Here is a 14,774-nt window from a genome sequence, read left to right as displayed (position 1 = left end):
CAACACTTATCTTTTATCTATTGTTCTGTATTGAATACTACTAAAAACCTTCAACCCTTTTGGTCGGTGTTGGCTTGTAAAACAAAATCGTTAAACTAACAACATAATAACGATAGTTGTATACTATGAATTTTGGGTAATAAATAAAAAAATAAACCTTGTACCTTTCTTTAAAATCGCATTTGGATTGGTATGATAGGCGATGAACCGTGTTGTTTTTAATAAAAAGAAAAATTAGATTTTTAATGTTTTATTATAAAGGACTTAAATTAATTAATTGTATAGATCGTGATTGTATTAAAATAGTCTCAAACTATCAAAATATTCATATTTTTAATATTTTGTTTTTTCCAAATCGAACTTCTTAAAAAACTATCTGTGCTCGATTTTACAGTTCATTATTATACATTATGATAAAAGTATACTATAACTAGCTATCACCTTCATGCTCTGCCCCGTGGATAGTAGTTTGCAAATTTTGGGGCTGTTTCTTTGTCTTATAGTTATTTCGATCATAAAATGCTATAAAGTGTTCATACATTAAACATATGAAAAATAATAATAATTTAAGGTGTTTAAAAATCCTCATAAATATATGTCTTAAAAACAATTTTTTTCTCACATTAATATCATTATTCTTACAGCTGGGAATACATTATTTAGATAATAATATTATAAAGTCGTAGTTAAGTGAATAACAATAATAATGATTATTAAACAATAACATATTGGGCATGGCATATTGTAGATTTTAGCATCATACAGCCAATAAGTTTGTTACTGACTTATAATCAACTTTTATATTGGTTATTATTATTATTTGATGCGTTTAACCTATCTTAATTACTCGACTATCAAGACTAAGTTCTTCAGTCGTAGTTAGAACGCAGTGATCTATACTTCAAACCTCGCAGGACTGTTTAAAGCATCGAGCCGTGTCACAACTCATATATTTCGACAATAATAATAAATTGATTCATCTTCGATTCTATGTATATACATTCTGAGGTGGATCGTGGACGATTGCTTAACTATATGTACGCTTTAAACAATTATTTTAATATGGTACAATATATAGTTTATATATAATATATAAAAACCTACGTCAAAATTCAAATTTTACAGGAGAGACACAAAACTTATTTTGTGTAACTTATTATGTTCCCTTTTCGTAACAATATTATAATATTGTAATATGATATATTAGACTATACACAGTCACTATAGTAGCACATATAATATTAAATTTAATCATAATTTTATACTCTTTTGGCTTTTAATTATCATTGAGTAACAATTTATTGTGAATTACAATGTTTGGTTAAACGAGTTAAACAATTAAAGTCAATAGTTATATAATGAGTTACTTTTATTCAAAATGTTTATACGTGTTACTATAAATTCGGAATAAAATTATGAAAATATAAATTTATTTTTAGTTCCCCCAATAGTTTATTCATAACTATAAGTATTTTAATCTTTGAAGGTGATGATATTGCACTTGTTCTCTACCCTTTTGAACACATTTATTTACATTTAATTATAGTTAATTGTATTCATCTTATTTTCGTCTATATTTAGGGACAATTAAAATATTTACCGAATATTCTGACTAATAAAAGAAGCAGTAGGTAGTTCAAGTAATGAATGTACTTCAAGTTTATGCTTTACTTTTGATTAATGATTGACAAGTAAAAAAAATCCACACACCCCATTACTAGACTGTCTATTAAGGTAAGTAAAGACTTGGGAGATATATTGTACTTAATAATTAAATTTTCCAATTGCTTTTAATAAAATAGTAAAAATAATGAAAAAAAAGAAATAAAAAAAAAATAGCACAGAATACAAACTGGTGATCTCGTCACAAAATTTAGTAGTGCATTGTGATATTAAATTTAAAAGTATTTGATAAATGAGGATAAGCAGTTAAATTTGACGATTGTAATTAAATTTTAAGATTAGGGAATTTTCTTAAACAAGTTTAAACTTCATAAATCATAATGCTACTGTTATACAAATTTTATTTTCACTTAATACAAGGGTAACATGAAACTATTTGCACTTCTTTAACCTTACTCAAAAAAAAAAAAATAAATTATAATAAAAAATTTTTTTGAGTCAATTGAGTGTTTACTACAATTCTAAAAATATAAAAATTAAAGAAATTTGAGAATAAGAATTAATTAGGTATAGAATAAATAAACCAATAAATGTATTTTAAAGAGAATTTATCTTACGTAGTATTAATAATAACTAAGAAAAATATGGATGAATGTGGTTGAGTAGGATAAAGGAAAAACAGAAGTGAACAACTGAAGTCTGGAAAAATACAATTAAGGAACAAGGAAGTGGCTGGAAGATGTGATGGTAGCAGTTCAAATTCAAATCCTTATTTCCGTACCGACCTAATACTTAAAATGCTTAATTTAATATAATAATGTAAATGTTGATTAAAATGTATATATTAAAAATGATATAAATCCTCATGAAAAATTAAAAAATGAATGTAAAATACGTTTAAAAAATATTACAATATAATTTATTAACTAAAATAAAATTTAAAATGTTTAGTTAAAAAAAAAAGTAAATAAGGTTAGTATTGAAATGAATTACTAACGCCATCTGTTGTCGCCGATCCCAAGCATTAGATCCATTCTAAAGAACTAGGTATGCATTGAAAATGTGGTAAAAAATCACTATATTTTAAAAAAGTAATATTAAAATAAAATAATTTTAATACGAAAACAAATAATCAGCAGCTATAGTAATAAGTAATAACTAATAAGTAATACAATATAATAATATTACATTATAAAATATTTAATATGTATAAATATATTGAATTTTACTAAGTACTGCAGTAATAGTTATAGTTACCTATTACCTATAAATTAACGTGCGAGTAGTATTTAGGTAATTAATTTAAATTTTTTATTTTAAGTTATCATAATTTTTCTTTTATTATTATCTTATACTAAACCATAACGTCCATGTTAAAGAAAATTATAAGTGGGAATAAGTACATACTTATATTGATTACCTAGATTCTTAAATTAATCTACAGACTACCATACATTGAAATCTTATACAGTATGATATAAGCTAATATACACATTTTATTAAAACAGAGTATTATATATTATTTTATACGGATGAATACAGTTATGTAAGCTATAAGTGAATAACAAAGAAAATAACGTAGGTAGATATTTTAGAATTTTCTCAAATTATGTTGAAAAAATTGAAACTAAATTAATTATAAAGGTATAAACGTGTTTTATAAAATGATTATCACCATTATTTAATATACATTAAAAAATATAGGTAATACTTGAGTACCTGATTATCAATAATTATTTTTATTTTAATTGTCAAAATATAACTACTTTAGAAGAGAAACTACATTCGGTAATTTCTTCAAAACGTTGAAGATGCCATGTTAATTATTTTTATACTCCTTATGTACCTATAATATGTTCTTATATACAATTATTTTTCAAATTTTGTGTTATAAAAAATTAATTTCAAGGTACCGTGAAGTACGATTCTTTCGATGGCCTTCTCAATATATTAGTAGAACTGAAATACATTTTTTTTTTTTTTGATTTTTCTATTTTTTTTTTTTTTTAATTATGTATACAGTATACACATTTTATATAATAAGCTATTAATAAAGTTTTTTTTTTTTTTAACACGAATACTTGATGGAGCAAGCTGCTCACCTTACTCCTGTACCTAAAATAACTAGCATAATGTTAAAATAAATTTTTAGTAGCTAATTATCAAAACATATCTAAAATATTTATTCTTACGAGTAGGATATCTGAATCATATTCATTAAAGACTAAATAGTAGTTTTGTAAATGTTTACAATAATATAATGTATAATGTATTATTAACATTAAAAATCAATAATTATTAATTACATAAAATATATATATCAAGTACCTAAATATATATTATATTAGTTTTTTTTAGTGCTACTACTGTTAGAAAAGGTTTGTGCATGCCTATAAAAGGTACAGTACTTTATGGTTTGACATATATATTATACTTAAATAATACATCAATCGATCAATACATTTCCATTTTAAATTACATTACATTTTACAATATATCATAGAATTGTACAAACTTTAAAAAAAAAAAATCGTGACAAAACATATTATATACTGCAGAACCACAGATGGAAGGACTTGTCATTTTTTTGTGGAAAAAACAAAATTCCTCTTCAAAAATCAAAATAATTACTTATGTAAAATTCTTTTACTACTCAAGTCAAGAACCATATTTACAAGTGTATATGTCAGATAAAAAGGGTAAAAAGGAGGTTACTATTTACTAGGTCAAAATATATGTATTTTAAATTTTACGTTGTATTAAAATATTTAACAAAAGTTTTACTAAAAATTGTCTTTACGGTGATTCAATAAAACATTTTAAACATTAATTCTTTCGTGTAAATGTATACAATTTGTCTTTTTATACTCGTTTGTTTGATGATGACTGTAGTCATTAAAAAAAATATTTAAAATTAATAATTATTAGTAATATTTATTATGCTAGGATATTTTATGATGATTTAATAAAAATCTTCATAGATTAGTGTTAACGTAAAAAAGGCTATTTTTAATGTTACTCGACGTGAACGGATTCAATTCAAAAAGTAGTCCTTCAAATATTTTTATTAACTTTTACAATCTATTATTCATTTTTTAGTTATAATGTGTAGTGTGTATTTATACATATATTAATACATATTTATTTTTAGATGCAGAAACCTTTAATAACATTTTATGATATTTTGAAACCAAGTACTAATATATTTTATTTATACATACATACTACGCATAGGTACATTGTTATAATAATATAACGTATCGATTATCGTGATAACTGTAAAGTTGTGAGCTTCCTATGTATATTATATATATGTATAACTATATATAAGTAATATCGTATTACACAATCTACAAAATATAATTTTCGAGATATTTATAACCATGATTTCTATATTTATTTTCATGCGATTTAAAGTGTAGAATGTCATCCACTATTCTATTTCTAAGAATATTTCATAATAATATTGATAATTATTTTATTATTTTGTTTTTATTAGTTGGAAAGTAAGTTGAACAATTGATTTAGGAATATAATATATTCTAAAATCAATTGTTTAATTGATACCTATAGTGTTATCTTCCAAAGACTCAAAAGCAAGATATTTATACGAAACTAATAAATAATAAATATAATATTACTGGGAACTATTGTTAACGTTTAATTCGAAATCTATGTAAATAACCTAAAATTAGGTACCTAGTCTAAAATCTAAATGTTTTAAAAATTGCATTGCAATATTTTTGGTAAACATGTATTCTACAATTACTTTAAGTATTGCAATAAAAAACAAGAAAGGTTTTATTAAAAATTGGTAAAACCTACGTATAAATAGTCTTGTTTTCCCAATGTTTATTGCTGGGTATTTTTAATTAGGTATTAAAAAAATACATGCCAATAGTCTAACCCCTATAATTATAGTGTAGGTACCAACAATACCAACTATACTGAATTTTCAAATAAGTTTCAATAAAAATAAAACACATTTAATTTATTGTAAATCTAATGTATTCCTCACTCTATTCACAATTAAAAATATATAATCCTTTACTTTGATCTATATTGCATCATACTCAGACTTATACAATTTAATTTTATATTTGAATATGAATGTTTTACTATTTAACACTAATTTAATAATTACATACGTGTTTTCATTATTTCAATAATTAATATTATAATAAAATAAACGTATGGATAACACTATATAGTGTAGACATATCTGAAGGATTGGTTTTGAAGAAATATTTAACACTAACTGTGAGAGCCTAGAAGCTTAGGTAAATATAACCTTTTACTTAGTTATATATTATTATATTGAGTTAAAATTACTTTGGATACGGACATACGGTCATACAGATCGAACTATTATGATATTATATCCATATGAAAAATATTTTCTATTATTTTACTTTTTTAGTAAATTAAATGTTTGTTTTGGATATAAAATATGTTTTTATATATATAAAACTTAATAGCTATAATATTTATTATTTTTCAAATTGTTATCTGGCCTTTATGGGACTGTTTTTTGTTAATAAATTAATGCCTAATTTATTTTAAAAGCTAAAAAATATTCTTATCTATAAACACTTTCTTCTCACGTTTTAGGACAATATTGTTTGTAGTCTTCTTTTCTGTAACTGTCTCTTGATGACTTATCACCTTATAGTTTACATCCAAACCCAAACGGTAAGTATTAAATAATTACCATGGTTAATCGATATATCAGATATTAATACTTCGATATTTATACTCATTTAGTAAACAATTTTTTTTTCTAAAAATTTTTTATATATATATATATAAAACATAAACAGGGCATCGTTATATTATGTACCATAATTCATAAAAATAGGGATACAGTAAAATATCTGAAAATTTAGTTAAGGTATAAACTATTATACCCACCCTTTCCCACTCTCCACTAGTCAAGTACTGTATATACCTAAACAATCAGTATACAGGTAGATTTAATATAATGCAGACACGTTTTCATAAACTTTTTAAAGGGTTTATTAAGCCATCATATGTCTCTATTCATATTTACTTTATATGTGCTTATAATATAGTGAAGCAATGTAGGAGAGGTATCAATGAACCGTAAAAACTGTCATAGTATCAACATCACTCATCACTATAATTTTATTATCATAATTGATAACTTTTGTTATTGTCAATCATGTAAGCAAAAAATATGTAAAAATTAATTAAACACACATTTAGTTAATTCCTACAAATTATTCTTTTACAATAAAAGTTTCATATACAAGTTACATCATCATAAAAATGTATATTATAGTTTATACCAAAACAAATATATTTTTCTAATAAAATTGACTATATTTTAAAATTACGTTTTTGTATGCGTTTTACTGTTACGCATTTTTAGAGTTATAGATTATAACTAACTTATTAGCTGCTACTGATAACGTTCATTGAAAATTAATTATTAGTTTTGATAAGAAACCCTATTTTAAATTATTCTGTGTAATAATCATAAACGATGGTTTTACTGTTATTTTAACTGGCCGTTTAATTGGGTTAATAATTTCTTTTCCAACTTAACCGGTGAATAGCACTTTTATTTTTTTTTGAAATATGCCATTTTTTTTTTACATATAATTCAGACTATTGCCAACACTACAAATCAAATACAATAGATGGAGTAATAAAAATATTCTAACAAAATGGTACTTCAATACGTACGATAAGCAACTTCAACAGCCAGTCAACAATAGGCCTATAGGTCTTGAATTTTAATAAAAGTAAGAATAATGGAAATTATGTATTTGCCACTTGACTTTTTTCATTAGGGTAATTAAAAATCATAGTTTGCAATAAGTATACTTTACAATATTATTTCAGATTAATACATTAATTATTAAACACAGGATACTGTATCTGTATTGCCTATACATTACGCCGTTTGATGTTAAATATAATATAACAATAATGTACAATAATAATATTATGGTAGGTATATACCTACTCAAAAACGCATAATAGGGAATGATTTTGTCAATGAGATTGCATTTTTGGATGCTTAATTGATACATTTTTTGCCATTGATGTTGGAGTGGCCAGGGGTTCAGAATAATATGTTTTTGAAGTTGCTATTTTAGAGATAATAAATATTATTTTGAGTATGAAAGGGATATTTGTTTTTTTGTTTTTCTGTAACAAATCATTATAAATACTTGAATGTTTCACTAAATATTTATAAAAGCATTTTATATATTTAGTATAGTTATAAAAACATGTTGATTTTTATTTGAGCTATTTATTGATATCTATTGAAATATACGAGTATAATTAAATCGAATTGAAAAAATTAAAATTAAAATTTTTTTCACAATCAAATTTATCAAACAAGTATTTTAATAATAATATATATTAATATTTCCATAGATATAAAAAAATTTTCCCCGTTTATTTTAAAAACACTGACAATTTTCAATTTTAACCACCCAAAAATACCATTTATATCATATTTTGTATTAGAACCTTCGTTCTCCATTAAATTTGATGATAAGAGTATTTTATTAGAACAAATATAAAGAGCACAAAAATTAAAAAAATAAATAAAAAAGTCTATATCATGGTAAAATAAATAGATTCATCATTGCGCTAAAAATCTAAAATACTATATATTATTCTCGTTAAAATAAAATAGTCATTATGAAAACATTAATTTATATTTTACATAAACAAATAATAACAAGTTATAATTTAAGTTGCTTTATTTATAATTAAAATCAATTTTATTAAAAAGAAGAATGCTGTGGTATTCATTATGAATTTTACTTTACAAATGTTTCAGTAATATTTCATAATATTGTGCAATACTAAATGTTATTTATATTAAATTACTTACATCATTTATAGTAGTGATTGTTAATTTAATAATTTACTATACACCAACATAAAAATGTATAATACTTTTTAATTAATATTTATCAAGTTTATGATCCAATAATGTGTTCATATATTTATTCCGTCTTATGAATGTTATTCGCTATACATAAAAAAAAGTTAATTTTTGAATTAATTGTTTTCCAGTGATTGTTTCGGTTAATATAGGTAGGAAAATACCCTTCTTATCAGTTTAGAAATAATATCGATTTCGTCGCATGCAATAAGGTAACATTTTAATCGTACCGCAAATCCATGGCGCATACTCGGTTTCGTTGAATCCTGAAACTCAAATGTTTTATTCAATAAACCCGTGGAAGTTGATAGCTGATAATAATAGGTATATATAATATGCATTGTAATAAACTTACGTATCTATAGTGCATTGATTGATGAATGAAAAAAGTTACTTTGTATTTCATAATTGTCGGGGTAGTAAAAATTAAAAAAAAAAAGATTTCACTTATGTGTACAGTACCCATTTTTTCGATTTCAGATGACCAGAATTACTCTATCGTATCGCTGTTAAAACCGAATTTTTATTGATTATCCATATAGAAAGGTTTTTATTTTTTATTTTTTATATCTTTTTTATGGTTGATGTGCGCAAAATATTAGTAAATAGCACATAGGAATATATCGTGATAAAAACAAACGCCGTAAATCGATATTCTACTTATCGCATACGTAACTCGCAAGCGTATCGTAACAAACGATAATTTATTTTTTTCAATAAACCAACATAACAATAAAATGTACTATTGCGCGTGTAGTATACGTTTTACCGCATAATATGTCCATTAAATTATACAATACCACTGTTTATTTTAATACAGCCTTCTTCGCGTTATATAATTTTGCAACTTTTAACGAGTTTTATACCATATACTCGATGAGATTAATTTATTTCTTTTCACCCATTCGTATGAATAATAATAATAAGTAATAAGATATTCAAAGTACCTACCTACTATATACCATATAGTATGTTATGAATTTATAATATCATGTATGGAATGTACAGTTTTTTTTTTTATTTTGTGCTTTATGTGTATATAATACATTTTATATATTATAATTTAAAATATTATTATACTGGGTCATGAGTTAATTTAAATACGGATATGGATTATTAGCATATTGGGGTTTATTATAGTTTTCTTACGAACCAAAAATAAATCATTCATATTGGATGGCTAAATAATTTACTTAACGTCTGAAAAATTGAATACGGTTTTCATAATATACACTGTATTCGTGATTTTCTATGCGCGTTATTAGATCATATAGGTATCCATTATTCTATAATAGTTATATACTGATCATTAAACTACAAGAAAAGGTTATCGGTTGCAGTAAGGGTTTGATGGAGTATCGTTAATATTTTTTTTTCTATGCTCAAAACGTAAGTACATTATATAATATAATGTGAGTTTATCATGAAAAGGAAGAATGTTGTTTTTGTTGAGTTAAAATTTTGTTCAGCATTTATATGTAATTTGAAATATATCAAAAAGTTACTAAATATTTAAGTTGTTTTTTGTATGTATTTAAAATAATGTTGGTATGGTTTTACTACTAAATCATATTTTTGTAAAGATTGTATGTTCATCGACCGATTACTTTTTGCATCGAAATGCTATGTCATAGGTAAAAATGAAGTTAAGAATATTTTATTTTGCTCTGTTGTATTTCTTCAAAATATTGTTACAACCCTACTTTGGTTTCTTCGACAATGGTGAGACAATGAATTCTGTTAATTTTTACGTGAATGTATGTAAGATAAAGAGAGTGTACATCGTATTTATTTATAATATAAATAAAAAGGAAAATAGTTTAGCAACGCGGTGAAATTGGTCACGAAATCTTTGGTAGGGACAGGTATAGAGTAATATTCTGAGAAAAAGACGACTTCGTGCGTCGTTGCCAGTAATGAAATTCCTTGCTTAAAACCTGCTATACCCAACCTTTTTTTTTTATTTGGGCCACATAAAATATTTTAAAATATTATACGGAACGTAAATCGAAATGAACAAAAAAGAGATTTGAAAAAAAAATTAAAAATAGATTTATACATAATTTGTAGTATATTACGCACAATTTGATAATTAACTAAAAAAAATATTTAATTTCTTTTTTGAACTAGTGTGATTTTTGATGCTACATTCAATAAATTAAGACGTGAAAGAGTAAGCCGATTTCTGTACAAATTCTTTGCATATTTCATCATTGGATATGAACATAGATATGTAAATTTGAACATTGTAAGCAAAATGTGGGCATATTTTTGTATTGTTTTTTATTTTCTGGACACTTAACTCCAAAATTCAATGTATTCTTTTTGTTCTCTTTTCTTTTTGAAAATATCTACTAAATTTGTATCATCTTTTAACTCAATAAATTCATCAAATAGTTTTGAATAATCATATACGACCAATGCAGCTAATTGTATTATACTTGTTATTTTTAAGTGCCAAGATTTTTTATAAGTAGAATAAATTATTTACATCTCTTGAATTTTGTAATCTTTTTTTTAAAATTCATTGAATGATTTTAAATGATTTTAAATGATTTTATTGTTTGTTTGAGAATATCATCTTGTATAATTTTTGAAAGGGTAGAGAAATTATTATCCTATACCTATTTGATTCTATATTTCTTTATTGTAAATCTCCAGTTTCTCTTCAAAAGCAAAAACTTTAATTGCCATCTGCAAATTGATTTTATTTACAACCTGTAAACTGCGGTTGAGTTTATTAAATTTTTCTGTGATATCACACATATAAATTAAAAGATTCCACTAATTATTGTTTTTAAGCTTATAAAATTTATTATTTTGCTGTAAAAATGCAGAAATTTCTAATCATAAATTAATAAAAAAATTTCAAATAATTTTCCTCTATTGATCCAACGCTATGAAATGTGTAAAAGAACGTCACTATAATTACTGTTTATTTCTTTCATTCAAGACTTTTAAATCTTTTGTGATTAAGTTAATTTTCTTAAATATAACTAACTATTTTTATGATGTTTTTAATAACTAAATCTACTTCAGAAATAGAGATACATGCTACCAAGTTTTCTTGGTGAAATGACAAGATATTTTTGATATTTTATTTTTTTTTAACAGAGAAATGAATCCCTATTCAAATCGGGTCTTCGATGGATATCCATCGGTGTACATACAAACCAATTTTATAATATAAATATCATTATTATCCAGAAAATTACTAATCATTTCGAAATGTCGATGCCTCGGGTTTAATGTTTCATTGGAATGAATCTCAAAAAGACTTTATTAATAGTTAGGTAATTCAGTACTATATCTTAAAAAAATAGAATATTACGATGTGGCTGAATTATCAGTGCTAAAATCAAAAACTAATCTAAACAACTTACAATTTGTTAAGTTTTAAATGAATACGAGCATAATACATAATACATATGTTTTGCTAAATTTTTTTATAAATATTGTAAATTAATGAATGTTTTTAAATGCTTACCAGTTATCGAGTATGTACAATTTTTTTTATGATGCAGTTATGACAGGTGCATCTTGTGATACCACCATTGATGACATAACACTTTGTTGTTGCAATGAGTTTTTGAAAGAAGTCAATTTTTCATATCTCGTCAAAGATTCGGAACAATAAGATTATCAAATGATTTGTGTTTTGTAGTATGGTGACGAATAATATATGTTTTTAAGTTCATCACTTAAAATATTATAAATTTCTCGACAAATTAAACAAGAAGCTGAGCATTTTTTTTTTTGTTACAACAAAATATTCTTCTTCTCAATTGTTTTAAAACATTTTATTTTCTTCAGATATCTTTCGTTTTTTTTTTTTTTTTGAAAATACACTTGCCATAATATTACAACAAATATTAAAATTACAAATGTATGTTTCATGCTACTTACGATTGAAACAAAATAAACAAAAGTGCCTTACACTGACATTTATAACGTGACTAATCGTTCGTATAACGCGTTACATACGCATCACGGCTAGTTAAGCGATAAAGCAATGAAATGCATAAATAGCATTATACATAGTAGAAATATTAAGAACATGAAATAATCTTTTTTTCAATCGCGTACAATACGCTTTGATCGTTTTATTATGTTTACAAAATTTAAATTTTATATTTTTTGTTTAAATTCAATGAGTTTTATTTGCGCCACATAAAATCAATTGACGTGGGCCGCAAGTTGAAAATTGCTGCTCAAGACCATCAAAACTTCCACGTTGTCGGCAGCGATAGTAGTACCTAATGCTGCAGGCAATGATATATATATATTATGTACACACTACACAGTTAATAAACGAAATCTCGGACGGCACAGACGAACAGATTGACAAACTGACTTATAGCGATGTTATAACAGAGCAGTAGTAGACTATGTTATTATAAATAATATATAACATAATAAATTTATATACATTATACTATTATAGTGCTGACAACTGTGTATTTTTTCAGTTGTAACTCCGACCGTCCAGCGACAATGGCACAGTGAAAAAAATTATTTTTATATACTTACATTTTTTTTTGTTTTTGTTGTTGTTGCTCCCGTCCTGTTTCACATAAAGGTCTCACGAGTTCTCGTGTACTATTGGCCGCTCCATACATATATGTATGTAGTAATTGTGTGAAGAAACTGACTATTTCCTGGCGTTGTTATTGCAGAATTCGAGCTTTAACCCCTCGTCTACTCTACCCCCTTCCGGGCGTGTCTATAGGGAGATTATGCTGCCATTTTTTCTTTTTCAGAGATTGTGTAGACATTATAATATAACGGCGTTGATAATATTATATATTCATCCGTCCGGTCGCGTGAATGGCATCCGTCTACGAAAATTTACGAAGGCACCCAAAATACTATTCCTAGGTTTAAGTATAACTCAGTATAGTATTACCAATCTAACAAAATTCTCTATTTAAAAATCCGTTTATAATACTGTAATATCATTGAAATCTCATGTTGCTTCTTTTTTTTTTTTAATCAGTCATTATTACTTGTTTTATTTATCATAGTCCAAAAGGTTACCAGGACAAAAGTCCAATGAACAGAGTGTAAAAGTTTACTAGACGGTCAATTAAAATACCCATTATTTAAATCAGTCATAAACGCTGCGTGCTTTTAAAAATAAGTACTAACCATAATATTATAATTTGTTATTGATTTATCTACCTAATAATAAATTCAATATAGTTATATTGACTACTCAATTGATAAACTACTTTTGATACAAAAAAATCATAGATGTAGTTTTATTATTGATACTTAAATTAAATTTACTAAATTTTTTTTTTACTTTTCATCATATTTACAATATGTAAAATGTAGATAGAATAGATTATCTTATCACTAAAAAGTATAGTTAGGTACAATATTTATTGTAGGAAAATCGTTTTCTTTTATTCAATTTTTTTTCTATCCATATTTCTAACAATCAATAGTTTTAATATTTTTTATTCACATATAAATTAGTTCTTATTTAATACTTTATTAAAAAAGAAAGGTAATGAAAAGAAAATGCATTGTGGTATCAATTAATTAAAATTTTAGAACTTAAACGTTTTATTTTTTGATAAAAAAAAAAAAAACGAATTGCAAATATCTGAAAAATACTTATCAAGGGCATACGTTTTTCTGTTTCCATTATGTCCATTATTTAATGTCCTATTTCTAGATTTTTACATCGGTGCTAAATTGGTACTCTATAATAATTTCATTCTAATATAAACAATTCACAGGAAAACTTCTGAGACAAACTTCATAGGAATAATCAGCATTTAATAAAATATACATTTCTACCACTAAAACTATACATATAGATAAAAAAAGTGAACAACCATAATACAATATATTATTTGATCAATTTTTTATGTTTGAAAAATATATGATTGTGTTTTCAAACAAGTATAGTTTTATTTTAATACAATTTTCAAAAATATTTTATTACTTGGGTAAATTAATTTGTTAGGAAAAACGTTAAAAATATATGCTAAAATGTACATAGTTTTAATATATTTATTGATTTATAATTTATCTTTGTACTAATTGGTCAGAATGTTTTTAATTTAAATAATAATAGAACAAAATTATTAAGTATAAAGCATATAATTTGAAAGTTCAAAATAAATCTCTCGATACTATAACTTTATCTATTTCATTGTTCACATGATTGTTTTAGACTGTCCTATAGAATGACGACTTAAAGGCAGAT

Source organism: Aphis gossypii, chromosome 2, assembly GCF_020184175.1.
Source record: "Aphis gossypii isolate Hap1 chromosome 2, ASM2018417v2, whole genome shotgun sequence".
Classification (NCBI taxonomy): Eukaryota; Metazoa; Arthropoda; class Insecta; order Hemiptera; family Aphididae; genus Aphis; species Aphis gossypii.
Note: the sequence above shows the minus strand (reverse complement) of the source record.